The sequence below is a fragment of the Pseudorca crassidens genome, chromosome 7 (assembly GCF_039906515.1).
Source record: "Pseudorca crassidens isolate mPseCra1 chromosome 7, mPseCra1.hap1, whole genome shotgun sequence".
Taxonomy (NCBI): domain Eukaryota; kingdom Metazoa; phylum Chordata; class Mammalia; order Artiodactyla; family Delphinidae; genus Pseudorca; species Pseudorca crassidens.
Window position 1 is genome coordinate 99322163 of NC_090302.1, and position 27331 is coordinate 99349493.

At 44.0% G+C, this 27331-nt stretch overlaps 1 long non-coding RNA gene across 1 annotated transcript; it reads right to left on the minus strand.

Annotated features, from left to right (window-relative positions):
- Window positions 1-98: 98 nt before the first annotated feature.
- Window positions 99-23515, minus strand: LOC137227131 (uncharacterized). Its single transcript, XR_010944716.1, has 3 exons — window positions 23386-23515; window positions 22524-22562; window positions 99-226 (listed from the first exon to the last, which is right to left on the minus strand). It is a non-coding gene; the product is annotated as an uncharacterized lncRNA (long non-coding RNA).
- Window positions 23516-27331: the final 3816 nt, after the last annotated feature.

Below are 27331 nucleotides of genomic sequence, written 5' to 3' on the forward strand. Positions count from 1 at the left end.
GAAACTATGGCCCAAATTGAGAAATTAGCTCCCCTGTTTACTTTGTGTGCCCACTCATTTCCTCATTTGTAAAATGGGGACATTCATACCTACCTGTGGCAGAGATGTTCCCCTTCTTTCTGAGAACATAGTTAGACTCTGTGCCCCAGCTCCCCTGGCAGGTAGGTGTGGCCACATGACTGAGTTCTGACCAAAGAAACAGGAATGTGGGGAGTGATGCCTGTGTCTGGCAAAAAAAAAAGAGCAAAAAATCCTGTCAAGGGCAGTGATCCCTCTTTCTCTCCCTTCCCTTTTCTACAGTATCTTTCCCCAGCCAGGGCCACCTGGGAAGCCTGGTACGAAAACTCAAAATCCTCATCAGCCCCAGTCCCTGTGGGCAGAGAGAGTAACCTCCCAATCCTGGGCTCCACACAGTGGGATTTTCCTTTGCAAGAAATTAAGTCATGGACATATCAGAGTTTATCTATTATAGAAGATTAAGCATTTCTTAAACTAATACATACCTCTGAAAACGTGGAAACGAGTGAGATAATTCATATAAGGTAATTAACACCTCAAGTGTTATGGAATGTGCTCTCCTGTCAATTTGAGGCTGTGGGACCCTGGAACTAGGCTATCACCTCCTATCAATCTATTTCTTAAATTGCATGGTAAAGTTAACCACAAATAGCAAAGTCATGGAATCAAGCTGTCACAAATTGGCCTCCACGTTCCTGAGGCATCTGAAGTGTGTGTATTGACGGGAAAAAATCAGGAAGAACTCAAGAGAGGAGAGGTGGAGAATGTAACTGGAGTTGGAAAATAATGTTCAAATGTATTTGCAAACCTAGCTGTGGCCCCAAAGAGTAGGAGAAAGAGAAGGGGCTTTTGCTGAGATCCATTAGATGCCAGTTGGAGGAATGAGCAATTCACATTGATTGTCTCATTTTTTCTTTGGAATAATCCTAAAGGTACATAATCTTTTCTCCATTTCCAATTAAGAACTGATGCTGTGAGAAGCAAGATCTAACAGTTTATAGGCAGCAGAGCTGCATTCAAACCTGAGTTGGTCTGGTTCTAAAGTCCTTGCTGTTTCTGATGTAAGCACTTAACCTTTCAACACCTCTGATTCTATGCTGAGGACCGGCCAACCATTCTGCTTGAGGGACAGGGTGCCTGTGATGACACAATTCGTTACTGACAGTGTTCAGTGCTATGCCAACACAGAGGCCATTGAAAATGGGCTCTCTGAAATGAAAGCTGGGCTCAAACTGCGCCCACGTTCAAGGTAGCCTGGTTTAAATGGCTGACTGCTAGAGAAGAAAGGCATTAGCAGTTCATACAGCTCAATAACAAAAAAACAAAAAACCCAATCCAAAAATGGGCAGAAGACCTAAATAGACATTTCTCCAAAGAAGATATACAGATTGCCAACAAACACATGAAAGAATGCTCATCATTAATCATTAGAGAAATGTAAATCAAAACTACAATAAGATATCATCTCACACTGGTCAGAATAGCCATCATCAAAACATCTACAAACAATAAATGTTGGAGAGGGTGTGGAGAAAAGGGAACACTCTTGTACTGTTGGTGGGAATGTAAATTGATACAGCCACTATGGAGAACAGTATGAGGTTCCTTAAAAAACTAAACATAAAACTACCATATGACCCAGCAATCCCACTACTGGGCATATACCCTGAGAAAACCATAATTCAAAGAGAGTCATGTACCACAATGTTCATTGTAGCTCTATTTACAAGAGCCAGGACATGGAAGCAACCTAAGTGTCCATCAACGGATGAATGGATAAAGAAGATGTGGCACATATATACAATGGAATATTACTCAGCCATAAAAAGAAACGAAATTGAGTTATTTGTAGTAAGGTGGATGGACCTAGGGTCTGTCATACAGAGTGAAGTAAGTCAGAAAGAGAAAAACAAATACTATATGCTAACACATATATACGGAATCTTAGGGAAAAAAATGGTCATGAAGAACCTAGGTGTAAGACGGGAATAAAGACACAGACCTACTAGAGAATGGACTTGAGGAGGGGGAAGGGGAAACTGGGACAAAGTGAGAGAGTGGCATGGACATATATACACTACCAAACGTAAAATAGATAGCTAGTGGGAAGCAGCCACATAGCACAGGGAGATCAGCTCGGTGGTTTGTGACCACCTGGAGGGGTGGGATAGGGAGGGTGGGAGGGAGGGAGACGCAAGGGGGAAGAGATATGGGAACATATGTATATGTATAACTGATTCACTTTGTTATAAAGCAGAAACTAACACACCATTGTAAAGCAATTATACTCCAATAAAGATGTTTAAAAAAAAAAAGAACAGCTATCATCCAAAAAAAAAGAATCAATGAGTGAAGAATATGTTTCTAAGGACAAAAAGAAATATGGTATTTTCATCCAGTTAGTTATTCAACAGGAGGAACTGTGTCACACAATATTATGCATGAACCTTAATCATCCCATTTTGCTAAAAAGACATGTGACTTTATTCTTTCATCTCTTATAATGTTTATGCACTAAAATGTACTTGATATATTTGCCATAACAATGCTGAAGACAGTTGTGTGTAGCAAGGCAACTGGAAAGAAACAGATGATATAGAAATAAAAACATTCATTGGGTTATTTGGTATTTATAAATCTAAAAATGAAAATGTTTTGCAATTATGGAATAAAGATGGTACACATACATATGAAAAAAAAAAAGAGGATGCCCCTTTCTGCGGGGCTTGCAAAATGTCAGGTTCATGAATTCAAGAGCAGATTAAGGAGGAGAAAACAGGGTTTCAACTACAGCTTCAGGAGCTTCCTCCATCTCTCAGGCCAGGAGGTTGCCTTTTCCAATGGTGCAATTAAACTGTGCTATCCAGCCTCACTCTCAGTTTTCAATTAACCTGCAGTAATGAATTCAACAACTAAAACGCATTTGCTAATTGAGGTGCATGCTGGCCAGGTCATCTCCCCTTCCCCATCCAACAGCAAACTCCCCTAGCTAAGCCAAGGTCAAATGGGGTGGTGGGGCCCACTGTTACCCCTGGCTAAAGGGAATGCCCAGTGGACAGGAAAAGGAGATGCCTGGGAGAGAGTGCCTCAAAATATTAAGTCAGAGATGGAAATTGCTTCTTGGGGCACAACATTTGATTTTTGCTTCTAAGTGAAAGCTCATGACATGTCCCAGCTGTATCATCTCCCTGGCCTGTGGCAGCTGTTATATAACAGTAAGGGCATTCAACTTGTTGATAAAGAGCGTGGACTGTTGTTTCAAAGCAGACTGACTTTGAAAAGTTAGTACCTCTCTCTCAGTTTGCTCATCTAGACAATGGAAAGAATAGAACTGACCTCGGGGGTCAGAGTGAAGAATAAATGAAGGTGATAGGAACTCATCACACTGTCTTATTAGATACCAAGGGATATGGTCAGCCTGGGCCTGCAGGGAATGGTGCAAGGGGAGCACAGTGGCAAATGTATAATGTATGACGAATGGGGCGGGGTGTGAGCTGGGGAGGAAGGAGTCAACTGGCAGGAGATAACTGGAAAGTGAAGATCAAGGGGGTGCTTGACTGGAGAGTTGAGATCCTCCTTGAAGGAAATGTACAGGCAGGGTTGGAGAATGAGATGTAAGGAAGGTAGAACAGTGGGAAGCCAGAAGCAACATCAGAGTGTCCCCGTGTCCTTCTGCTCCAGCCTCCCGGCCATCTGCAGATTACAAATTCACAAAGTACAGTGACCGCAGGTGCTGGATGTGAAGATGGCCCACAGAATGCTCCAAAGCCAATTTAGAGCCTCAAGAGCTTTTTCTTTTCTTTTCTCTCCTTTTTTCTTTTCTGACATAAAGTACTTGAGAGGATCGGCCCCCTGGCCAACCTTCCTTTGTCTCTATCTGTCTGGGGAAATGTCTTCAGCCAGCTTTAGTCAGTAGCTGGGAGCCTCAGCCAGGCGGCCAGCTCTGGAGATCTGCAGACCAGACCATCCACTTACCACAGCGCTGCCCTTGGGGCTGTGATTTATAAAAGAAAGAGAAAAAGGGACTCGAATGTATTTCCCCAGGGGAGGACAGGGGCCTGGAACACCTGCCAAAGTAGAGAGAGAACGTCAGGTCCCTGAGCTCAGACTCATTTCCCTCAGTCAGAAACGTGGGCCATGGAAGGGGAGGTCCTGGGAATTTGATTTGACTTCAGTTCTAAGAAGGGTGAGGATACAGGACAACAGAGGAATCTGGTCCAGGGGCTGGGAATCAAGGAGTATGTCCCGTGTAAGATGCCACCTTGGAGAATGCAGTGGGTCAGGCCAGAAAAGTGCACAGTGACTATGGGATGCTGTTGCCTTTGCTGCCAGAGACAATATGCCCAATGCTGGGATAAGGGACAGTATCCAGCATATTCCAGCTGTACTTACTGCCACTGGAAGAGCATGTAAGTCACATAGGCTATCATACTGATGTCAGATTGCCCTCTGCAGACATCTAACTCAGACTTAGGTATCTGCCTCTGGATTTACCATACTTGAAATGGGGAATCAATTTCTTTAAAAGTCATTTTCCCCAAGAAACATAGCTCAGGAACCATGAGCATCAGAGGAAGAAATGTCACAGTGAGAGAGGGGAGGGAGCTGACTCTCCTTCATGATGGCCCCATGTGTCAAACCTATGGGTAGTTGTCAAAGAATATTGGCCGCTCTTCATACATTCATTCAATAAATATGTATTGAGTGCCTCCTTTATGACATATATACACTATGAAAAATAGAAACAAATTCCCTGCTTTCAGAGATCTGGGAAAGCAGATATTAAACCAGGAATTACAGGAGACTATGAGTAATGTGTTCAAGCACATCGATGACAGGCAAGGGTGGCATGTCACAAGAGGTAGAACTGGGGAGGAATCCTACAAATTATTTAGTTCAAACTCAGGTGTTTCTAAGAAAGAAAGAAAATCCTCAAAAGGGGAACTTAGTATAATTTAATGCTGATGGGAAATAATGAAGGTGCCTCTAGATGTTATCATCTGGCTGGTCCTGATCCTGGAGAATTAGAGGAGATGGAAACTTTTGAGTCTGAGTCTTAGTGCTTCCACAGAACTGTCACCAATGACCTCAACCTTAAAGAATCCCTCTCTTCTCTGCAGTCAGTTCTCTGCTTTCTGATTGTCTGGCCTACTCAGCCCTAATGCACCTTATTCCAACTAGAGTGTATGGACTAGATGCCTCCATAATGAGCTGTTAGGCTCCCTGCATTCTGCTCACTTTAGAGCTATAGTTACTCAATCCTGAAATATAGTCTCACTTCCCTACAGAAGAGGGAATTAATATCCTCAGGGAGATGAGCTGTGAGAACCACTAGATCATTTCCCCAGAGATCTTTGGGTCCCCTCTCTAACCTTGGACGTCTACTCCTAAGAAACCAGATTTTACTCTTGAAGCTCAATACTTTGTTCCCTATAACCCAAGACTGAGTTTTCCTTGATTCCTTGGACTATGCCTGACCTGGAACCTATGGCTAGACTTCCCTTCCCAGAACTCCCACCTCCTCAAGTATGGCTAATTGTTGCCTCCTGCCTGCTCTCACCTGAGCTGACCATCACCAGTCTGGACGCTGCACAAAGGGTCAGTTCTCTGAGTCTTGTCTGGATAGATGCTCCAAATTCAATGTCTACTGGATTTCTGGTTAAGTAACTCACTTGTTACCTCTCCTTTGCCCCTCAACCTCTGATTTGTCAGTTTCAAGTTTCCCATCATTTCCACATATGCAGTTCCCTCTGGTTACAGGTTTGTAGCTAACACCAACCCTTCCTCAGAGTCCCACTTCTGGATTCTCAACAGCCTGCCCTTCCAGGATACGGCTGCATCATGGGATTCTTTGTATTCCACTGCTGGTCTCACATACAGATGATTCTCAGGGGCTCTTTGAGTGGTGGGCTGGTCCTTCTCATGTAAGTGCACTTCCCAAGGGGTCACTGAAGCAAGGGTGCATTGAATGACCCAGTCAACCTCCAACTGCTATGATGACTGCACAGCGGCCAGAGAGTCCATGTCTCCTCTGCCAGCCCAGCCTGGTCTACTGTCCTCAATTCCAATTCCCAGCCAAGTGTCATGCTGTCAGTCCCCAGCTTCCCTCGTCACAGTTGCTTGGGAGTCACCAGGATGCTGCCCATGCTCAAGAGGCATAGAAAATAAAAACACTGCTCAGGTTCTGCCATTTTTCCCCATGTTTCCACCGCACCCTGCTCTCCCCTCCTATTTTCCCTTTCTTCTCCTCCCCCTTCCACCCCACTACTTACAAGGAAAAGAATAATAACAAACAGGAAGGCTAATTCTAAGTCTGTGCAGTCCCAGCGTGTATCTTGGTCCACCTTTAGTCATTATTTTCTCCTGTGTCTGGCTTTGACAAGACCAATGACATTTACATTTTCCAAAAGCTTCAGTAAGAGGCGCTTTAGCTGCAATCACCTCCATCTAATTTCCCTAGTCAAATTTTCTTTTTGGCTTAAATCACAAAACAAAACTATGGCCAGAGCTGTTCTGACAACTTGTCATCAAATAAGGCTCAGCCCAAGTGGGCAGTCTTGAGAACCAAGGACATAAGGGAAAAAAATGGACTAAGTGGCCTGAAATGAAGTGGGAATGGCTGGAGGAAGAGAGGAGATTGGCATAAGTCAATTTGTCAAAGTTCTAGAACAAATGGCTCGGTACTCTTTGGGGCCCAGAACAAATGGAAAATGTGTTTTATCTCTCTAGAGAGGAAGTAACAGGGTGCTGGGGCTGGAGGGGTCTATCACCCAATTGTGTATGGGAGCCTTCATCCTAGAGAGGGAAGGCAGCTAGCTCTGGTGGCTCTCCAGCCTATGGGATAGAACCCCTAGGGGAAGGTAAGAGTACCTTGCTTTCCACATAACTCTGGATAGAAGGATTAGTGCCCTGGGGAAACTAAGGCCCAGATGTATTGCCCATAGCTACACAATGACTCAGAACAGGGAGGAAACATTGCATCCTTTTTTTTTTTTTTTTTTTTTTTTTTTGCGTTATGCGGGCCTCTCACTGTTGTGGCCTCTCCCCCTGCGGAGCACAGTCTCCGGACGCGCAGGCTCAGCGGCCATGGCTCATGGACCCAGCCGCTCCACGGCATGTGGGATCTTCCCGGACCGGGGCACTAACCTGCGTCCCCTGCATCAGCAGGCGGACTCTCAACCACTGCGCCACCAGGGAAGCCCTACATCCATTTTTTAAATAAATGTATTTATTGAGGAATTATATACATACAGAAATGTATTCAAATTATATGGACTCATCTCAATAAATTTTTGCAAGATAAACTCACTCATGCAACAACCCAGATCTAGGGAACGACAGCACTTCAAGAAGCTCCGCTCATACTCCCTCTCAGTCACTAAAAAGGACTAAAAGTCTCCAAAAGATATCATCATCCTGATCTCTAAAACCATGGATTAATTTTGCCTATTTTTGTACTTTATATAAATGGAATCATATAGGTAATATGTACTTTTCTTTGTCTGATCCATGTTGTTAGATATGGGAATAAGTCATTTTCATTTTTATATAGCATTCCGTTGTATAACGATGTCACAATTTATTTATTCATCAAACTTTTGATAGACATTTGAGTTATTTCCTGTTTGGGGCTCCTGTAAATAATGTTGCTAAGAACATTCCTTACGTCTTGACACATGAGTATGCATTTTTGTTTTGGTGCACACCTGGGAGTAGAACTGATAGCTCACAGGGTATTTGTATAGTCAACTTTAATGAATGACGCCAATCAGTTTTCCAAAGTGTCTGTAGCACTTTATCCTCCTGCCATCAGAGTATGAGAGTTTCAGTTGCTTAGCAGTCTCACCAGCACTTGGTGTTTCATTTTAGCCACTTTGATGAATGTACGTGGTTTTAATTTGCATTTCTCTAATTCCTAAAGGTTTGCATCTTTTCCTATGTTACTGACTGGATATATATATATATTTTTTTAACATCTTTATTGGAGTATAATTGCTTTACAATGGTGTGTTAGTTTCTGCTTTATAACAAACTGAATCAGTTATACATATACATATGTTCCCATATCTCTTCCCCCTTGCGTCTCCCTCCCTCCCACCCTCCCTATCCCACCCCTCCAGATGTTAAGGCTTCTGCCTATTTTGTTCTAATGGATTATCTGTCCCTTTCTCATTGACTTATAGGAATTCTTTATACAATCTGGAGACAAGTTCCTTATTGGTTATATGTATCCAAACAGAAAGTGTGACATGTCACTTACAAAGAGAACTTCATGCCAACAATCTCAACTCCCCATTCCTTTCTGCATCCGTCTCCCAACTTTGTTTTAGGCTCAATGTCACTGCTGACAGGAAAAAAAATGCACAACATGAGGGTTGTGAGTTAAGTTTTATTGGGGGCAAAATGAGGACTATAGCCCAGGAGACAGCATTTCAGATAGCTCTGAGGAACTGCTCCAAAGAGTCAGGGGGGAAGATCAGTGTATATGTGATTTTGGTGAAGGGAGATCCATGCAGTCAAGCACACATTTTGGCAGGAAGTTGCTGCTAGTCACAAGAAAATTGCTGCTAGTCACGAAGAGCAGATGTCTCCGTTAATGAGTTTAGTGCTTTTTAGATATGAGAAGATGCAAGAATTCGTGTTCATAAAATCTCCTGAAAATATCTAACTATCTGAAGACTTGTTCTGCCAGTTTTTCCCAGAGCACAGAGTGCCTCATTCCTAATCTCTGTCCTGAACTCCTTTCAGGGTGTGTTGAAGGTCAGTGACTACAGTGGCTAGTGACTTCATCCCAGAAGAGGCAGGTGACGAGTAACAAGTTTTAGCTCGCTTCCCATTCTCCCTACCGTCAGCCCAAGCTCCCACAAACATTTCTTATTCTATCTCCCTTCCCTGTGGCCTGGATGCAGGTACCCCTAGCATCACATGCCAGAGGCACTATGGCTCTCAGAAGACGGATGCACACTCACCCAGTCCTTGTGCTCCAGTCTTGGGTCACATGCTGGCCCTACCATGCCAAGGCTCACCTGTGACTATGAGCTCAGAAGGATCGGGGTAAACGCGGAGGGAAGCCCAGTGGAGAAAGTAGTAGAGTGCTCACATATCCTCTGAAGCATAAGAACAGCATAGGGGACCAGACGTATCAGTGGGAGGACATTTTCAGAACAGTAAGCACTAGAGAACAGATCCACTTGTATGGAACATTTGCTTCATAAGTGAAAAGGCTACTGGTCTGGCTGGAAAACAGGTTTCCAAGACCTTGTCTCATCACTGCTTTGGGTGACCAGCTTAGTTTGGTTTGCCCAGGATGGTCCCAGGTTTAGCTCTAAAAGTCCTGCCTCCTGGGAAACCCCTCAATGAGAGAGAGGGAGTGTTCACCCTCTTGTTGCCTCTAAATAGCTGTGTGCCATGGGGAAAACTACTTTCCTACTCTGGGCTATAAAACTACCATCTATAAACTGAGCTGGGAATAGGATAGCAGAGCTTTACTTCTCCCTCCATATCTGACTGTGTTGTTGTTCTGGGATCTTTTAGCAACTTACAGTCAAGAGGCAGATGCAAAAATTCTATAATGGAGGTGGGTGTATGCCTATCTCTGGGTTAACCTTTCCCTAATAATAATGTACCAAGTACTGAGAGTCACAGTGTGCCAGGCACTGTGTTATGTGTTCTGTGTTCACAATTCCCTTTAATCCTCAAGGCATCCCTGGGATCTAAGCATTACTGTCATCATTTCATTCCTATATAGGGAAACAGAGGCTCAGAGAGTTTGAGCACCAGGACAAATATAACACATCCAGTCAAAAAGAGACGAGCATTCAGCCCCCAGTCTGCCCATTTCTAAAGCCCCTGGCATGTTCTACCAACTCACATCTAATTGCTCTGTGCTTTCATGCCATTGCTTGTAAAATGATGCTCTTTCACTTCCCACCTTACACCTGTCCCAGAACAAGGTGCTTTCATATGCATCATCTCAACTGATAACTACCCGACAGGGCTGTCATGTGATCAAGTAAAAACCTTGAAAAATTAAAAACTTTCTCTAAATAAAAAGGATTATTATAAATAATGCCTGAAGAAAACCAAAGTACATCCACAAGGTTTGGACAAGTAGGATATGGCAGGTCTGAACAAATGTTTCCTCTCTGAAATAAGCTTTCCAGATTTGATGTTCCATGTGCCTAAAGAGACAGGAAGCTCATCTAGAAGATGGAAAAAAGATATGAGGACAAAAGAGAAGGCAAGAGTCAGGGAACCCAGCAACTGATTTCTGTGACTCTACTCCCAGAAGCAAGAGAATTTACTGGAAACGTAAAGGTTTGGACATTTAAACCACGTTGTCCAGGCTGTGTGCACATCTTGAATGGTATGAAAATTTATGTCAGATCAGGGTTGAATACGGAGATTGGACTCTAACCATTGAAAGGCTAGATAAGCCTTGGTCCAGATGGCAAGAAAGAGAAAACAACAAAAACCAAAACCAACAAAAATCAAGGTAATAATAGGACTAGAAGAAGTGGGTGAAAAGCCCAGCAGAGATGGTCTGGGATGGTCACATGCCTGAGCTGTGGACTCTGAGAAGATTTTTAGCTGTCAAGGGCAACAGAGAAATGCCTACTCCAAGGATCTCCACTTGAGGTCCTGAGGAAAGTTATAGACCTTTGCCCCAGAAAAAAATATACAAACGTAAAATCACATACACAGAATGTTCCATACAGTGCAGGGGATTTACAAACCCAAAACCTATCCCCAGGACCTCTAATCACCACAAAACCCCATTTTTAAAAGAAGGAAACTTAAGACTCATAAAGATATGCTGGTTTCTCCAAGATAAGCAAGATCGTGGATGGTAGATTCTAGACGGCTGCCTAGGTTTCCTGTCTCTAGACCAGAACTAGTCCCAGGGAGGAAGCTGGAAGAAATTCCTATCTTCAAGGCTAGAGTCTGCACCTATTGCACTCCTTATAGACAGCCCACAACTGTTCTCAACCTTGCTGTCTATATTGGAAGGTCCACTTCTGCCCCGATGTACCCACCAACCTTGGTATGTATTTCTGGTGTGATTCTTCACCATGAAGGTATATTAAGATTCAGGGGAAACTGAGCTGCCTCCCTGAAGCTAATAGAGATTTCCTGAGCCCTTGGATGAAGACAGAAAAGGTAGGAACAAATGGCCAAACAAACTCCAGATGTGACACTGGTCTTGATTTAAAACCTACTTTTCCATCCTTTGTCCTGGCTCCATCCGTGGATGTTTTCCATATTCCTGGAGCCCATCAGGGAGGGAAGGGGCAGCTGGCCCTTTACCCAGAGGATGCCTAAAAGCCCCGTCCCCTTCAGCTTCTTGAGGCCATGACAGGGAGGGTGGGAGTGGGAGTTGCTGTGCAGCACTCCTGGGGGCAGGGGGGCATTGGTGGGGAATGCCAGGTGGTATCACCCTGAGGGAGGCTACAGCCACAGCAGGGCCCAGTGTGGTGAGGTCCAGAGGGAAATTCGCCATCTTCAAGCCCGGTGCCCTGGCTTAGCAGGAGTTTCTACAAACCCCTCAACAGCTGGCTGATGGTCCACACGGCAGTGCACCCAGATAGAGCCCAGGCCTTGGGGGAGATTGTTAATTTTATTATCACCGTTAATTGTGATCATAACTATTGGAAAGTTTCACATGCTTCTCGCCGTCCCAGCCCAACCCCTGCCGTGGCTTCTTCCCTCTCTCACTTCCCCTCTCTCTCCTCTTCACCCTTTCGCACAGCTGCTCATTTAATGTACTTCCAGAAAACAAAATCCACTGTTGGGAGTTTTGCTTTTGAAGGCCGATTTCCTGCAGCCTCACGACTACTCCTAACAGCAGCATGGCAAGAGAAAGTCATTAGGAAGGAGAGGCAGTCTCCCCAGCTCCCTGGTAGCCATGAGCTTCTGTTCTCTGCTGGGGCTGCAGAGCAGCTTAGAGCAGACGGAGGCACAGGTGGAGAAGCTGGAGAAAGGAAGAGGAAGGGAGAGGCTTTGGCCTGGGAAATGGTGTTGCCTGGGGGCAGCAGGAGCTCCAAGTTCTGGATCCAAATTCCAGAGAAACAGCTGTGGCTACTGGGTAAGCCTGCACGTCCATGTTAAGACCCCTCTCTCTTAATCCAAGCTCACATCTCCAGTGGCCTGCAGTTAAAATCGGTACCTCATTGGTTGTTTGACTAGTTGGTTGGTTGGTTGGTTGGCTGGTTGACTGACTGGCTGGTAGGTTAGTTGGTTGGTGACTGCGTGGGTTGGTTGGTTTTAGGCCAAGACTCATCGGTAAACCTATAAGGCCATAGAGAGGTCAACACATCTCTCGCCTTCATGGCCTCTGCTCTTCCATCCTCTGCTTTCTGTTCAAAATTTGGCACAAAGGAAAGAAAACACTTCACAACGTTACAGCTCACTCACTGCATCACGGACTTTATTGTGACATCTGGAGGTTTTCCACGGCCCTGCATGGGAAGCCCCTGGCTTGTGTGACAGCTCTTTGGGGAGAGGCCCTGCCTCCTCCAATCTATCATGCCCCACACCCCATGCCTCACCGTCTCCATTTCCTCTGCACCATCTAACAGGGGATGAGCCCTTGCATCTTCTTTTTTCTTTTCCAATTTTATTATATCCTTTACTTAACACATAGGCAAGGTTTACCATGTACCAGGCAGTATCCTGAGCATTTTGTAAAGACTGACTGATTTAAATCTCATCCCAAACCTCATGATACAGAGAGGGAAACTGAGGCAAGAGTAATTTAAATAACTTTCCCAAGGTCACAGAGCCACAAGCAGCAGAGTCGGGATTCTCAGGTAAAGCTGTCTCCCAAGCCCGTGTCCTCAACCATGATGATATGATGCTTCTCTCCTGCTGTGTCCAGAGGCCTCCCCATCCAAGACTCAACTGTCTGTTCACCAGCCTCCCTGCCTTCTCTCCCCCCACTCCCAATCCACACCATATTTGCTGCCATAATGTTGTGTCTCAAGATCTATTTCCTTCTGCTGCTTTTGCCTGGATTTCCTGGCTCTGAAATGAACAGTGTAAACCACCAGCTTGCACATGTCCCAGCCTCACCTTGGCATTGCTCTCCAGTTGTTTTACTTGCACAAAAGCTCATCTCCCAGTGTGGAAAACTGTGACAGTTATACCTGGATGTGCTCAAGGCCAAGGCCTTCAGACCTGCAGGGACGTTGTTGCCCAGGCCTCGAGTTTAGCCTCGAGGCCTTCTAAAAATCCACCTGTCAGATCCAGTCGTCAGCAGAGTCTGCCCCTGAGAATCTGCCCAAACCCAACAAACGCACACTTCCGAATTCACTCAGCTTGCCTTCTCAGGATGTCCTCCAGCTCTCCATTGTCAGTCCCCACCTGTCTCTGCTTCTGGCGGCTCCTCAGACTTGGCAGCTACAGGCCGACCATATCAGTACCTGACCTTGGCTCTCTCCCTACACATGAGGCTGATGTCTGGCTTAGCCAGACCCTGCTGGTGTCTGACTTTGGCCCGTTCACATTTGCAGCCTTGTTACTCTCACTCAGATGCCAAGATCTTGAATGGTCCCTCTGTTGCCCCTTCTGCTCAGCCTGGGCGAGGTCTCTCCAATTTCAGCCTCATTAAAAAACACCCCATCTTGTAGCTTTCACTAGGAATAAGGAACTGCCTGCTTCTCTTCCAAAATCTGCATCTCATTTGTTACCAGTACTTTCTCCCTTTGGGTCCCTTCAGTTTTCCAGAGCCTATTAAACCAACCACGTCTGCCTTATTCATATAAGATTAGGTTACGATATATGCAATTCCCTTCCTTTCATGTCTCAGGTAATTTATTCTTCATCTTCCTCAGCGTGTCACATGTGTTTTGTCCTTCTCCAGCATTCTGTTTTATTTTTCCCAGGCTGGGATTTGAGTTTGATATGAATATTGCCACCAGCCAGGCTCTCTATTACTTAGTTTGGGTGGAATGGGAGGAAGAGGGGTCCCCATATGTTTCTGATGTGGAAACTGGGTACTTTATTGAATTTGGCCCTTCACAGAGGAAAATAAATGCAAGCCATGGGCACCAGATTACTGATAACTGGGGATGAGGGTAAGGGATGGAAAATAATCCTGAGATGGTTTTAGCTGCAATGCACTGGTTTTTTCATCCTTCTCCACAATGCCTGTCTTAGAAATGGGTATCTCCAGATTCATAAGTGCTGTTGAATATATGAAGGAAGGGGGAAGGAAGGGAAAGGAAGTGAGGGAGGGATAAAAGTAAGCTTTATGAGATGTTGAGAATAAGCCTCTAGCACTTCCTAGGTTGCCCAGGGAATCAGCCAGAAAAAGTCTAGCCTGAGTTAAAGAGCTGCATCTCTAATCTTCAAGCCATGAGTCTTAGCAATTGTAATTATTATCATTAGCATCTATATATTTTCAGTTTCCAAAGCACTTTCTCCAGTATTTAAATTAGCACTAGTTAACACTCATCTGATCCTTTCAAGACTAAATAGCTATGGTTGCCCAGAGCTAGAACATGGCTCTTTGGGACTCAGATGCCTGTCCCCCTGTACCACACAGCCCCAGACAGAGAGTGGCACACCTATGTTCTATTCTGTGCTTTCAGGGTGGCCCAAAGAGCCCACCAGCCAGAAGACAGACGTGTGCAGGACTTCACGGTACACTGGAATGCCGAGTCAGCCTTGGTCTTGGCAGCATTGTTTCAGGAGCAGAGAGAAGCCACCCACATCTTCCACCTTGCTCAGGAATGCACCAAGTGCCCTTGCAGGAGAAAGCCCTCCTAATCCACTCCTATGGCTCAGGGTTATAAAGTAAGCCCTTCCAAATGTGTCATAGATGCTACCATAGAGTCATACTAAGTGACAGGATTGAGCTTGCATTCTTTTTGATCCTTGATAAGAGAAAGAGAGAAGAGCACTAAAGTCACTGTTAATGGCAGATAAGAATATGGGCTCTGGAGCTACACTGCCTAGATTTGAACCTTACAGCACCACTTCTTATCTGTGCAAATTCAGGTAAATTACTTACCCTCTCTGGACCTCAGCTTCCTCATCTGTAAGATGGGCTTGATAATAATGCCTTACTCATAGGGTTTGTGGTAAGGATTAAATGGAATAATGCATGTAAGTTACCTGTAACAGAAGTTGGTACACTGCAAGTGTTTCATAAGTGAAGTTGATGTTAACCTAATTTTTATTAATATTACAGAAAAGATATGTTCTTACCTAAGGAGAGAAGGAAATTTGGATACACTTTATCCATTTCAAAATCTTCCACTTGGGCGTTTTATCAGCTAGTTACTGCTGTATAACAAACCACCTGAAAACTTAGTACAGAAATCAGTTTTTTCTCAGAATCTGTGGATTGGCTGATGTAAACCAGGCATCTCTGCTTTAAACTGTGGATCTGGCTGGACTTGGCTCCCTGCTGTGGTTCAGACTCAGATCTGCTCCACTTGGGTGTGTCCTAGGACTCCAGCTGAGCCAGTGCAGCCACTGGGAGGAAGCAGAAACATACAGCTCTCTTAGGGGCTAGGCTCAGAACTGTCACACTGGCACTTCTAGCCACATTCCTCTGCCCAAAGCAAATCACTAAGCTTCACCCAATGTCAAGAGGTGGGAAATTCACTGAACATTTAATGGGAGTGGGAAGACTTCAGTTACATGGCAAAGAGTATGATGGGATGGAGTGAGAGAAGAAGCAAGACCAATAATTCAGTCCACTACAAATGGGTCTACTTGTGTCATACCCTCTGTGCTCCTCCCAATATCTGTTCTTTATCTATCAACCTCTTAGTTTCCATTCTCTCCAGGCACAGCAGCCACCTATAGACACAGCTGATTTGCACACCATCAGGGGTGGAAATTGGATCTTTTTCTTTGAAATATGGGCACCTCCAATGATAGAACTATCCTTTAGCACTTGACAAAAGTCCAGACCATGAGGAGCTCAGCCAACTGCAGAGGGTTCCCTAATGAGCCAGTGCCAACACCCACCCCTAGGAGGCCAAGGCTTGGGTGGGCCAGCAGAGGGGCTGGGAGCATGTGCCTATTGCACTTCAAGCTCAGGTAGGAGCAGAAGGGACCTACTGCCCTCCCAGAGCTGGACCTACCCCCAAGAAGCATTTGACCCCCAAGTAAGGGCTCAGCCCCATTTTGAGGACAAGGTACAGTTAATAGCTTTGAAAACACACAACTGGAATAAAAACTGTTACCAAAGTGGGGTCTTCAAATTTTAGATAAAAGTAATTGCCTTTGAAAGCTTCAGTCAATCAAGTTGAGCTGAATGCAGTGAGATGACTTAATGTAGCTGGGCTAGAGAGTCAGGAAGAGGCCAAGGGAAAGGTCAAGGGGACAGTGCATGTCTGAAGCACAATACCCATCTGTGTTTGCCATCAGAAGACAAGAGAAGGCTAGAGGGTGGAGAGAATGGTTCCTCTCCTTAACATTCGTCCCCGGGCATGTCTGCCTTAAAGAGGCTTGTTTGGTGAGCTCTGGGCATGCCGGGCAGTGGTGCCCCTGCGCTTCCTCTGATGACCTCACAGCCCTGCTCAAACCTGTCACGTTCCTCAGTGTCAACAAGAATAGAAGCCTGCCTGGCACCTGGCACAGTGCCTTCATTCATTCTAACATTCTTTCTGGGGCTTCGAGAATAAGACAGATTCTTTTCCTTCAAGAAGCTCAGTGGCTCTTCAAGCAGACAGATGAGAAGATCAACATTTCAACTGAGGTTGATAAGTGTTGTGATAAAGACCTGCTCCCGGTGCTGTGGGAGCCTGGAGAAGAAGCCCCTGGCCAGAGCAGGATGGGAAGGCCAGGCAGGAGATGCTGACATGAGTTGTCTGGTTGAGGGAGGGGCTACTGAGCAGTCTAGAAAAGAGAACAATGCAAGCAAAGTTGAGATATTTGCGCACTATAGGTGAATCTCCATGCTAGGACGAAAGCTGTGTCGCCCAGGACAGGACCAGTGACTAGTTCACAAAAGGGAAGGCAGTGACTAGTCCACAAAAATTCAATTTCAACCACCAGAAAAGCATCAAATAAGGGCTGTGTCCAGGATTCAGGGCACATCTGTGCTACTCCATCCACCTTTGTCCCCTCTCTAGTTCCCACAGAAAGATCCCACATTTCCAATTGCCTTTTTTCAAACATTTTTAATGGAGTATAATTGCTTTACAACGGTGTGTCAGTTTCTGATTTACAACAAAGTGAATCAGCTATACATATATCCCCATATCTCCTCCCTCTTGCGTCTCCCTCCCACCCTCCCTATCCCACGCCTGTGGGTGGTCACAAAGCACCAAGCTGATCTCCCTGTGCTATGCAACTGCTTCCCACTAGCTATCTAATTTACATTTGGTAGTGTATATATGTCCATGCCACTCTCTCACTTCGTCACAGCTTACCCTTCTCCCTCCCCATGTCCTCAAGTCCATTCTCTGCGCCTGCATCTTTATTCCTGTCCTGCCCCTAGGTTCTTCAGAACCTTTTTTTTTTCTTAGATTCCATATATATGTGTTGGCATACTGTATTTGTTTTTCTCTTTCTGACTTACTTCACTCTGTATGACAGTCTCTAGGTCCACCCATCTCACTACAAATAACTCAGTTTCGTTTCTTTTTATGGCTGAGTAATATTCCATTGTATATGTACCACATCTTCTTTATCCATTCATCTGTCAATGGACACTTAGGTTGCTTCCATGTCCTGGCTATTGTAAGTAGAACTGCAATGAACACTGTGGTACATGACTATTTTTGAATTATGGTTTTCTCAGGGTGTATGCCAAGTAGTGGGATTGCTGGGTCGTATGGTAGTTCTATTTTTAGTTTTTTAAGGAACCTCCATACTGTTCTCCATAGTGGCTAATCTCCAAAATTTACAAGTAGCACATGCAGCTCAATATCAAGAAAACAAACAACCCAATCCAAAAATGGGCAGAAGACCTAAATAGACATTTCTCCAAAGAAGATGTACAGATGGCCAACAAACACATGAAAGGATGCTCAGCATCACTAATCATTAGAAAAATGCAAATCAAAACTACAGTGAGGTGTCACCTCACACCAGTCAGAATGGCCATCATCAAAATATCTACAAACAATAAATGCTGGAGAGGGTGTGGAGCAAAGGGAATCCTCTTGCACTGTTGGTGGGAATGTAAATTGACAGCCAATTGCCTTTTGATTTCCCAACCAGCCAGCAGGTTCCCCAGGTTTTCCTGGCAGAAAGACTATTTCAGGTTCGGTGTGAGCAACAGCCCAGGGGCAGGGTCACTGTCAACATCCAGTAACTGTGAGTCCCCAGGACGTCCTCTGCCCTGTCCCTTGAACTGGAATTAGTTTGAACAAGTCCACTTGTCCCATGAGACTATGAGCTCCTTGACAGCCTCTGCCAGACACAATATCTGGCCTGTAGTATGGGCCAGATGAATAACAGAAGGAAAAAAATGATTGAGGAAAGAACAAATCAATGAAGGAAAACTTTCTCCAGCAGTGTGAGAGAATAGTGATGTAAATTTTACCCTAAATGTCATTGGATGAGAAACTATGTTCTTGCTTATAAAGGTATAAAAATACTCTGTTATGGAGACAGACTATAAGAGAGGTGGGGCGTGGAGGCTTATGGGAAAGAGGCCCTTGAAAGGCAGACTTTGAAGAAAAAGATTGACTCTTTACATCATGTATTCTGGGGGTGGCTGGACACATACCCATTTAGTGAGTGGTTATTTTCTGTCAAGCATGATGGTAAGTAATTTGCACGTACAAAGATTCCTATAGTAGATTTGGTATTTTCACCATTTTGGCTATGAGGAAATCAAGGCACAAAGAAGTTAAATAAATTAAACAAGAAAATATAGGTAGAAAGAAGAAAAACAGTGTTAGTAGTCCAGCTGTTAGACTCCAGATCCTGCCATCCTAACCCCATGACTACACAGCTGTGCTGTACACACATGTGCACACACACACAATTGAGAAACAGCCTGACTTGCCCCAAATGCAAGTCATTCCAATAGGGTGACAGACATAGGCAGAGGACCAAGGAGAGGCATAGGTGTATATGGAGATATGGTGACCATCTTACACAGACAGATGTCAAGATCCCAGGACCTGAACTACGCTTCATGCTCTATCAAGGGCACCCATCACTGTGAAGTTCACAAGGGAAATCTATACGCAGAAGACAAGGTCAGCCAAGCTCTACTTTATAACTTTGAGGACCGAGGTCCAGTGCATCTTCTAGTGACTTGGGCTGGACCACGTGATGAACTCCTTCTGTGTAGACCACAAGCATTCCTTCCAGCCTCTCTTCTGTATTTTGTCTCTCCAAGACTGAAAAATATCTAGGAAGAGTAAGCCACCCAGGGAGAAGCAAGAGCCAGAGAAAGCTTACCCCAATGGCAGGGTCTGTTCTACAGACCTTGGGCACAGAGGCTGGATACTGAGGCCTCTGCTCCAGACCAGACCTCCATCTGCAACTGTGTCTGGACAGTTCAGAGGCATCTCACACTAACCAAGCCTCAATTCAAATGTAGGACCTCCTCTGCAAACGGAATCTCCTATGCTCCCTCTTTCAGGAAGTGGTGCCACTGCCCCGTGAATTGTACAAACCAGAAACGTGGGAATCACCCTTAACACCCACCTTTCCCGCACACCCCAGATCCTACCCATCAGCTAGTGATGTCAGTGTTACCCCCAAACAGCACTTGGGTTTATTCACTTTGCCCCTTTCCATTGCTATCACCTAAGCTACTGTCCCATCTCACCACGTTTGGGGATCTCTAAAACCAGCACTATATGTCACTTTAGAATCCAAAGTGTCCCACAGGAAGACAGGGGGCACGACTCTGCAGAAATGGCAATGCCCTCTCTCTCACCCTCCTGACATGCTCTGGTCTTGTTTGGTTTATGATGGTATTTTCTTATTTGCTACTAGAATCCTCCTAATTCTTCTTAACAAGATGGGACGTGACTATGAAAATCTTTTGTACTTTTTTTGTTACCACCCAAAGGTTAACACCTGCCCATGTGCATAGGGTCATCTAACTTAGTAATTACTAATTCTTCCTTTACAAAAACGCAGGTGTTCCCAATTGCCTGATCTTTTATGAAGGCATGTAGCTATTAATAATATGCCTCCTGGCGGATAGTTTCAAAACACAAACACAAAACACTGAATCGACTTCCTTCAATGTTTAATGTTTTAGGAATGAGTGAGAGGATTCTTTTCAAAGAAACCTGTGCTAAGGCAAGAGCATCTTGAAATGAGTATTTGAAATGTTAATATTATTACATGATTTTATGGCCAAAAATGATATAAATGATTCACTTCTAAAATTTATCATGTAGACACACTTTACAAAGTTGAAAATGGACTATTCTACTATGTCTAAAGTCTTTAAAATTAAGTATTTAATTTTTTAATCCATTTGTTAAAAGTATAAAAAGGAAGCACCTTCAGATTTGTTTTCAAGAACAACTGACTTGACATCAAGGAAAATAGAAATTTATTAGCCAAATCTCAACAAAAACCTTCATATATTTCGTGGATGTAAAAGCAGCCAATGACATACACTTGACCTTCTTGTACTCTGACCTACATATATTTACAAAATGTTTTTTTCCAGCTATAGACAGATGATAAAACTAAAGATTGAAATGAACTATTTAAAAATTGAATTTCTATATTGCAAAATGATACACTAAGATTCAATAAATACTATGAAGCATATTCAAGCATATTTTTGAACCATTAACAAAATAAACAAAAATATTTTAAGCATTATTTCATTGTTATGTCAATATTATTAATTTCTATATATGATATATGTGCACATATTTTTAATAAGGCACATTATATGTCAGTATACTTTTTAGAAATAAAGAAACAAATACATATTGTGGGGACACCTGCTCAATGTTCTCTCACTTCTAGAGCACATAATCTAACAATGTGGGCACAATATTGTAATCTGAGCTGCTGCATAGCCCCCTAGGGTCTCCCCACACCCACCCTTTCACCACTTCAATCCACTCTCCATCCCACAGCCTGACTCATCTGTTCAAACTCAGCTCTTATTATGTCCCTCAAGACAAAGACCCACATCTAATGCCTTGTCTTCACTCATTGTCTATGGTCACCTCCCTCCTCTAAGGCAGGGCCTTTGCACAAGCTGTTCTCTCTGCCTGGAATGCTTCTCCCTTTCCTCTCTGATGAAAGGGATCTGGAAAGGATCCTTGGTCCACTACCATCCACTCCCAGTGGCCGCATGGTGCCGCTGTTATAGAGTAATGCAGCACAGTGCAAAAGGTGTGAATCCATGGTGCGCTGAGGATCCAGACCCCACCGAAATGATGGGAGAGCCCTAGATGGGATCCCAGCCTCGGACTCATGCTTAGCAATGGTTCTCTGAACACACCCACAGTATAAACACTCCAAGGATAGAGACCATATAGGCTTTATCCATCAACATACTCTCAAAGCCCAGCACAGTGCCTAGAATATTCAATACATATTCATTCAATATTTGTTGAATAAATCAATCACTTTGTGGAGAAGTTGGGGTCATCAACCACAAGCTGTGTCAAAACATCCTTCCTCCTGCAATGGGTCCGGGCCCCCAGGCTTGGCACACTTTTCCTTAACTCTGTTTCATTGCACAACATGTGTGGCCCTTCCTACACCCTCCAGCATGCCATAGTATTTTCTGGATCCAACTCCCAGGGAGAAGGTATTAAGAGCTTCCATCTCTTCCTTCCCCCTGGACCCTGGAGCTTCTTATGCAAATCAAACTACCTTCTTCTTTGACAGTCAAAGAACAGATCACAATACCAAAGGTTATAATTCCAGAGTAATGGAGGTGTACTAGGCTTTGCAAAACCAATAGAGCCACATAAGAAACACTCAGCTGTCTAAATGTCAGTTTTCCTTGGAAGAAACTCTACCCTGATACGTTTAGAGCTGATCTCAGCTCCAGGGCGTTGGGGGTGAGGGTGTTGTCAGATGTGTGTGACTGGCCAGCCATGTGCAGACAGTGTCATGCAGGGTGTTCAGCTCAGCACGTCCACAGGCATGCTTTTTCTCACTGGGGGTGACACAAGGACTTCTTAGCTATGAGGCTCCCTAGAGGATCCAAAGGTGGCTTTTGAGAGCAACAGAAAGGTATAGAGAAACAGAGGAACGAAACAGCCACCACCAGGAAAACAAGTTACATACTCTTCTCCCATCACGAAGTAAGTGCAGTGATGTACCAAGTTCAAGCACAGAGCAGACTGGACTGCACACCCATGGGCTTCACAATCTAAGGATGTACCAAGGTGAAAAGTAAAGACCACAGGGGATGCCAGGCTGACTCTGCAGAGAGAAGAGATGGCAGTTCTGAGAGGATTTTCCTGCTACCTCAGAGATTGGGGTCAGGGCAGGTCTGGTGAGGATGTGCCCAGAATGGGTCTAGAGGCAGGAGGGATGAGAATCAGTGGATGCATGAAATTCTAGAAAAGCTGGAAAGATGAATGACTTACCTAGAGAAGCAAGCCTCTCTCCAGGTCTCATGTGCCATCCTGGGGGAGGGAGATTAAAGAAAATACCATTGGCTGTGGACGAGATGAATGCATTTCTAAGCTTGAGGCTGGCCGGGAATTGGTTTCTCTGTGCAGACTCTACATGTAATGCTTGATATTTCCACTATGGAGTGTTTTTCTGTGAATTTAACTTCTAAATAAAGCTATGTGGTGAGATTTCTTTTTCGGGAGTTCAGATATTCCCAGAAGTGCTTGGAATGGAGAGAAAATGTGCCAAATGGCAAAACTCCATAAAACTAATTACCTGGGAAATTTTATGGAGAAAATACATTGTGATACTGGTGTTCCATGTAGTTTATAAGTCAGGACAAGCCCTGCACTGATGAGCCATAAATGAAAATACTGAATATGCAATGTCTATTAAGCTGCAGCCGCGGAGTCTGAATCACTTGTTAAATGTGCCCTCAACACATGAGTAACACCAGCCACAGTGATGAGACCACCAGCCCCCTCTCTGCTCAGTGCTGAAGCACTAGCCTCCTTTCAGTTTGCATTTTGGTTTGGGTTCTGATTTTCCCTGTGAGCTGAATGGGTCATCTTAGCCTCACCTGAAATGTTCCAATCTGGCCTCTGGCCACTCTATGCTAGAGCTCTAGGTTACCCATTCTGCCCCCATGTCCTCTGACACTGACCCTATAGATTCTCTTTTCCATCTCCATAAAGATGGGAGTACAGAACAAATTAAAGTGATGATATAAATGCATTATACTAAACATATAAATATATATTAGCCGTATGATAAGACATATGAACACATATTGAACTAAACCTCCACCACCTCCTCCTGCATCCTCATACTCACCCAAAATGCCCTTGCTCCTATCTCACTGAGAAAGTTGAAACAGAAAGAGAGGCCTTCACCAAGCTCCACCATCGCACATATCCAGCTACGGGCATCCAATCACTTGGCCTTCCTTCCTGCAGCTCTGTCCATGGATGTTTGTATTCTGAGCTCAGCCTAATGCCTCTTCTTGTGCACTGAAGCCCGTCCCTTCTCACCAACTTGGCCTTGGTCCAGCATTCTTCCCCTTTCTCTCTTACATCATCAAATTTTTTCCTCTCTATCGCATTATTCCCATAGATCTATGTTAGACACACCCTAGAGTGACTCATCCAGGGAGTCACTTTCTTGGGTAATCCCAACCCTGTGAGTGCAGGCAGAACCTATGACTTGATTCTAACCCATAGAATAGGACAAAGTTGGGAAAGGGGGCAATGTAACTCCCTGGATTATACTATGTTATCTGAAAAAGGTGAAAGGATCTTGAAGATGTAATTAAGCTCCCTGCTCCTGTTGACTTTGAGTCAATCAAAAGGGAGGTTATCATAAGTGGGCCTGACCTAATCAGAGTGAAGCCCTTTAAAAAGGACTTAGGTGCTATACAGTAGGTCCTTATTAGTTTTCCATTTTATATATAGTAGTGTGTATATGTCAATCCCAATCTCCCGATTTATCCCTCCCTCTCCCTTTCCCCCCTGGTAGCCATAAGGTTTTTTTCTACATCTGTGACTCTATTTCTGTTTTGTAAATAAGTTCATTTGTACCATTTTTTTTAAGATCCCACATATAAGTGGTATCATATGATATTTGTCTTTCTCTGTCTTGGCATTATTTCATTCATTTTTATGGCTGAGTAAATGACCTATATGGGAAAAAAATCTAAAAAAGAGTGGGTATGAAACAGAACAGGATGCTGTGGTCCTTCCCCACCATGTCCTCAGCCTGCCTTTTGTCCGTAGAAAACCTTTAGCCAAAGAATAAGTTTAATCAGAGAAGTGAGAAAATGCAGAAACAAGGGAAAATAGTCAAAGGAGACCAAATAATAATATTTTAGTCTTTATCAAGGACCCTTAGTTCCTTCTCAAGGGCTATAGATAACATTATGAGCCATATCCTGTGAGCTATCCTATAGATACTGAAACCTCTACCAGGTGGAAGAAGTTAACTACATGATGACCAGACTGTAGCCATGACATAAGCTGCCACAATTCTGAGAACTGGCTTCAAGGAAATGGGAAAAAACCCACCCTGGAACTGAAGATTAATTGTACTTAAAACAACCAAGATGACACTGGTTAGACCATCGATGACCAATTTCAAGATGACGGTCAGAGCTGACTGTGCTGTTTCTGCATGTAGCCCCCTCCCTCTCTCTATAAAAGCTCTTGCCCCTTGATTGTCAGGAGAAGGGAGTCAGCCTTTGGACAGGTGTCAGCCCTCCCCCTTCCCCAGTTGCAAGCATCCAAAATAAAGCAAAATTTCCTTTCCACCAACCTTGCTTCTTTATTGGCTTTTGAGCAGCGAGCAGCCGGACCCCACTTTCGGTTACAGATATATGTATATATATAACTGATTCACTTTGCTGTATACCTGAAACTAACACAACATTGTAAATCAACTATACTCCAATTTAAAATTTGTTTTAATTAAAAAAAAAGGATTTAGGTGATCACCAAGCTGAGAGGTCCTCCTGCTGGCCTTGAAGTGACTTGTTGTGTTGGGAGAGGGAACTGTCAGGGTCCACAGGTCAAACAGCCACAGGTGGCACCTGATTCCTGAGAGGGGCCCCAGCTGACATACAGCAAGGAAACAGGGACCTCAGTCCTACAACTGCAAGGAACTGAATTCAGCCCACAACCACATGAGCTTGGAAGGGGACCTCTAGCTCCAGAAAGGAAGGAGCCCAGTGATGCCTTGATGGCAGCCCCATGAGAAACCCTGAGCCAGAGGCACCAGCTGAGCCATGCCTGCACTGCTGACCCTCAGAAACCATATTACACGTGTTGCTAAGTGTGTGTAATTTGCCACACAGTGACAGAAGACTAATGCAGCATACAACACATTATATCTTCCATTGAGAAAACCCTCCTCTGACCTTACCTCTACTGGAGGTACCACCTCTTTTCTCTTTTTCCTCTGACAGAAAAAGCCCTTAAGACAGTGGGCTAACTTCTCAAATTTCCTCCCATTCTCTCTGGAACCCACTTTAATCAGGCTTTTACTCCCATCCCTCCTCAGAAACTGTTCTTACCTGGAGACACCAATGACCTCTCAGTTTCCAAACCTGGTGATAAATTCTCAGTTCTCTATCATTGACCCATCAGCGGCCTTTGGTACAGCTGACTGCTCTCTTCTTGTGTCAGTTCTTTTTTCCTTGACGTCTGTAACCCTGCAATTGCCTGGTTTTCCTCCCGTCCTTCTGCCTCTCTCCTCAGTCTCGTTTACTTGTTATCTGTCCTATAAACACTGAAATGCCCCATCCTCAGTCACTATCTTGCACTATCTAGACTGATCTCATTCAGTCTTGTGGCTTCCAATACCATCAATGAGTTGATTCCCAAGTGTCCATCTCAGCCTAAGCCTTTCACTTGAACTCGAGACTCACATGTCTGACTGCTTTCTCATCACCCCACTGTGGGGGCAGACGGGTCTAAGAAGCATCTCAAACTCATATGTAGAAAATGGAACTCCAGAATCTTGCTCCCCATACCTGCTACATTTCACCTCCATTTTAGTTCATAGCAACACCATCCCTTCAGCTGCTCAGTCCCAAAACCCTGGAGTCAGTCTTAACCCCTCTTTATCTCACACACCACATCCAATCTGTCAGAAAACCCTTTCTGCTTTCAAAATATGTGTAAAAGCTGATGGTTCTTCACTTTCTACTGTTACCCCTTCTGCCTAAGCCATTGTAATATTTCCCAGATTATTGCAATATATGCCTGTGTGGTAACTTGACTTCTGCCCTTCCCCACTGTAGTCTATTCTCAACACACTATCCAGAATGCAGTATCAACATATGATGTCATATCTCTGCTCAACTCTTCCAATAGTGATCCATCATGCTCAGACTTGGAGCAGACAGACGACATCATATTATGATGTCCTTCCATGGAATTCAAGCCACTACAATGATCTGTCCCTGCTGCATCACTAACCTCAGTTCCTACCACTCTCCCCTTAGCTATTTCTGCTCCAGCCTCATTGGCATCCTTGATGTTCTCAGTACTTGCCAGGCGAGTTTCTGCCTCAGGGTCTTTGCACTAGGTATTTTTGCCTGTCTTTCAGACCTTGTTCTCTAGATAGTCAATGATTCCCTCCTTCAATTCCTTCACATCTTTATTCAAATATCACCAGCTTCTCTGGCCATTTTGTCTAAAATTTCAACATCCTCCAACACTTCCCATTGCTCTTCTCTGCTTTATTTTTCTCCTTAACATTCATCACTATTCAACATACTCCATACTTCATTTAATTTTGTTTGATGTCCGTCTCTGATACTGGAACATAAACTCCATGAGGGCAAAGAATTTTGTCTGTTTTGTGAACTGATGTGTTTCAAGTGCCTAGAACAGTGTCTGGCAAGTAACACTCAATACATACTAGTTAAGTGAATCATTGAGTGAATATGAAACCTTCGAAAACATTCTGCAACACAGGAGAGCAAAGTGCTCAGTTGTCAGAGAAGAATCCTTTATGAAGTAGATTAACTATAAGAAACAGAAGAAAATTAAAGAAAATACCTTTTTCACGTTTGAAATAGAAATTCAGGAGTGCTTTGCCAACTTTAGACAAAAAATGAGACATTGATGAAGAAACATAATAACTAAATTACATTCCACATTAGATTCATTACCATAGAAAATCAATCAGTCTCTAAAGGATAGAATTGATAAGAATCTCTAACCAGAAAGAACAAAATCTGTAGAGTAAAAAGGATGTGACTTAATTATTTTATACACAAAGA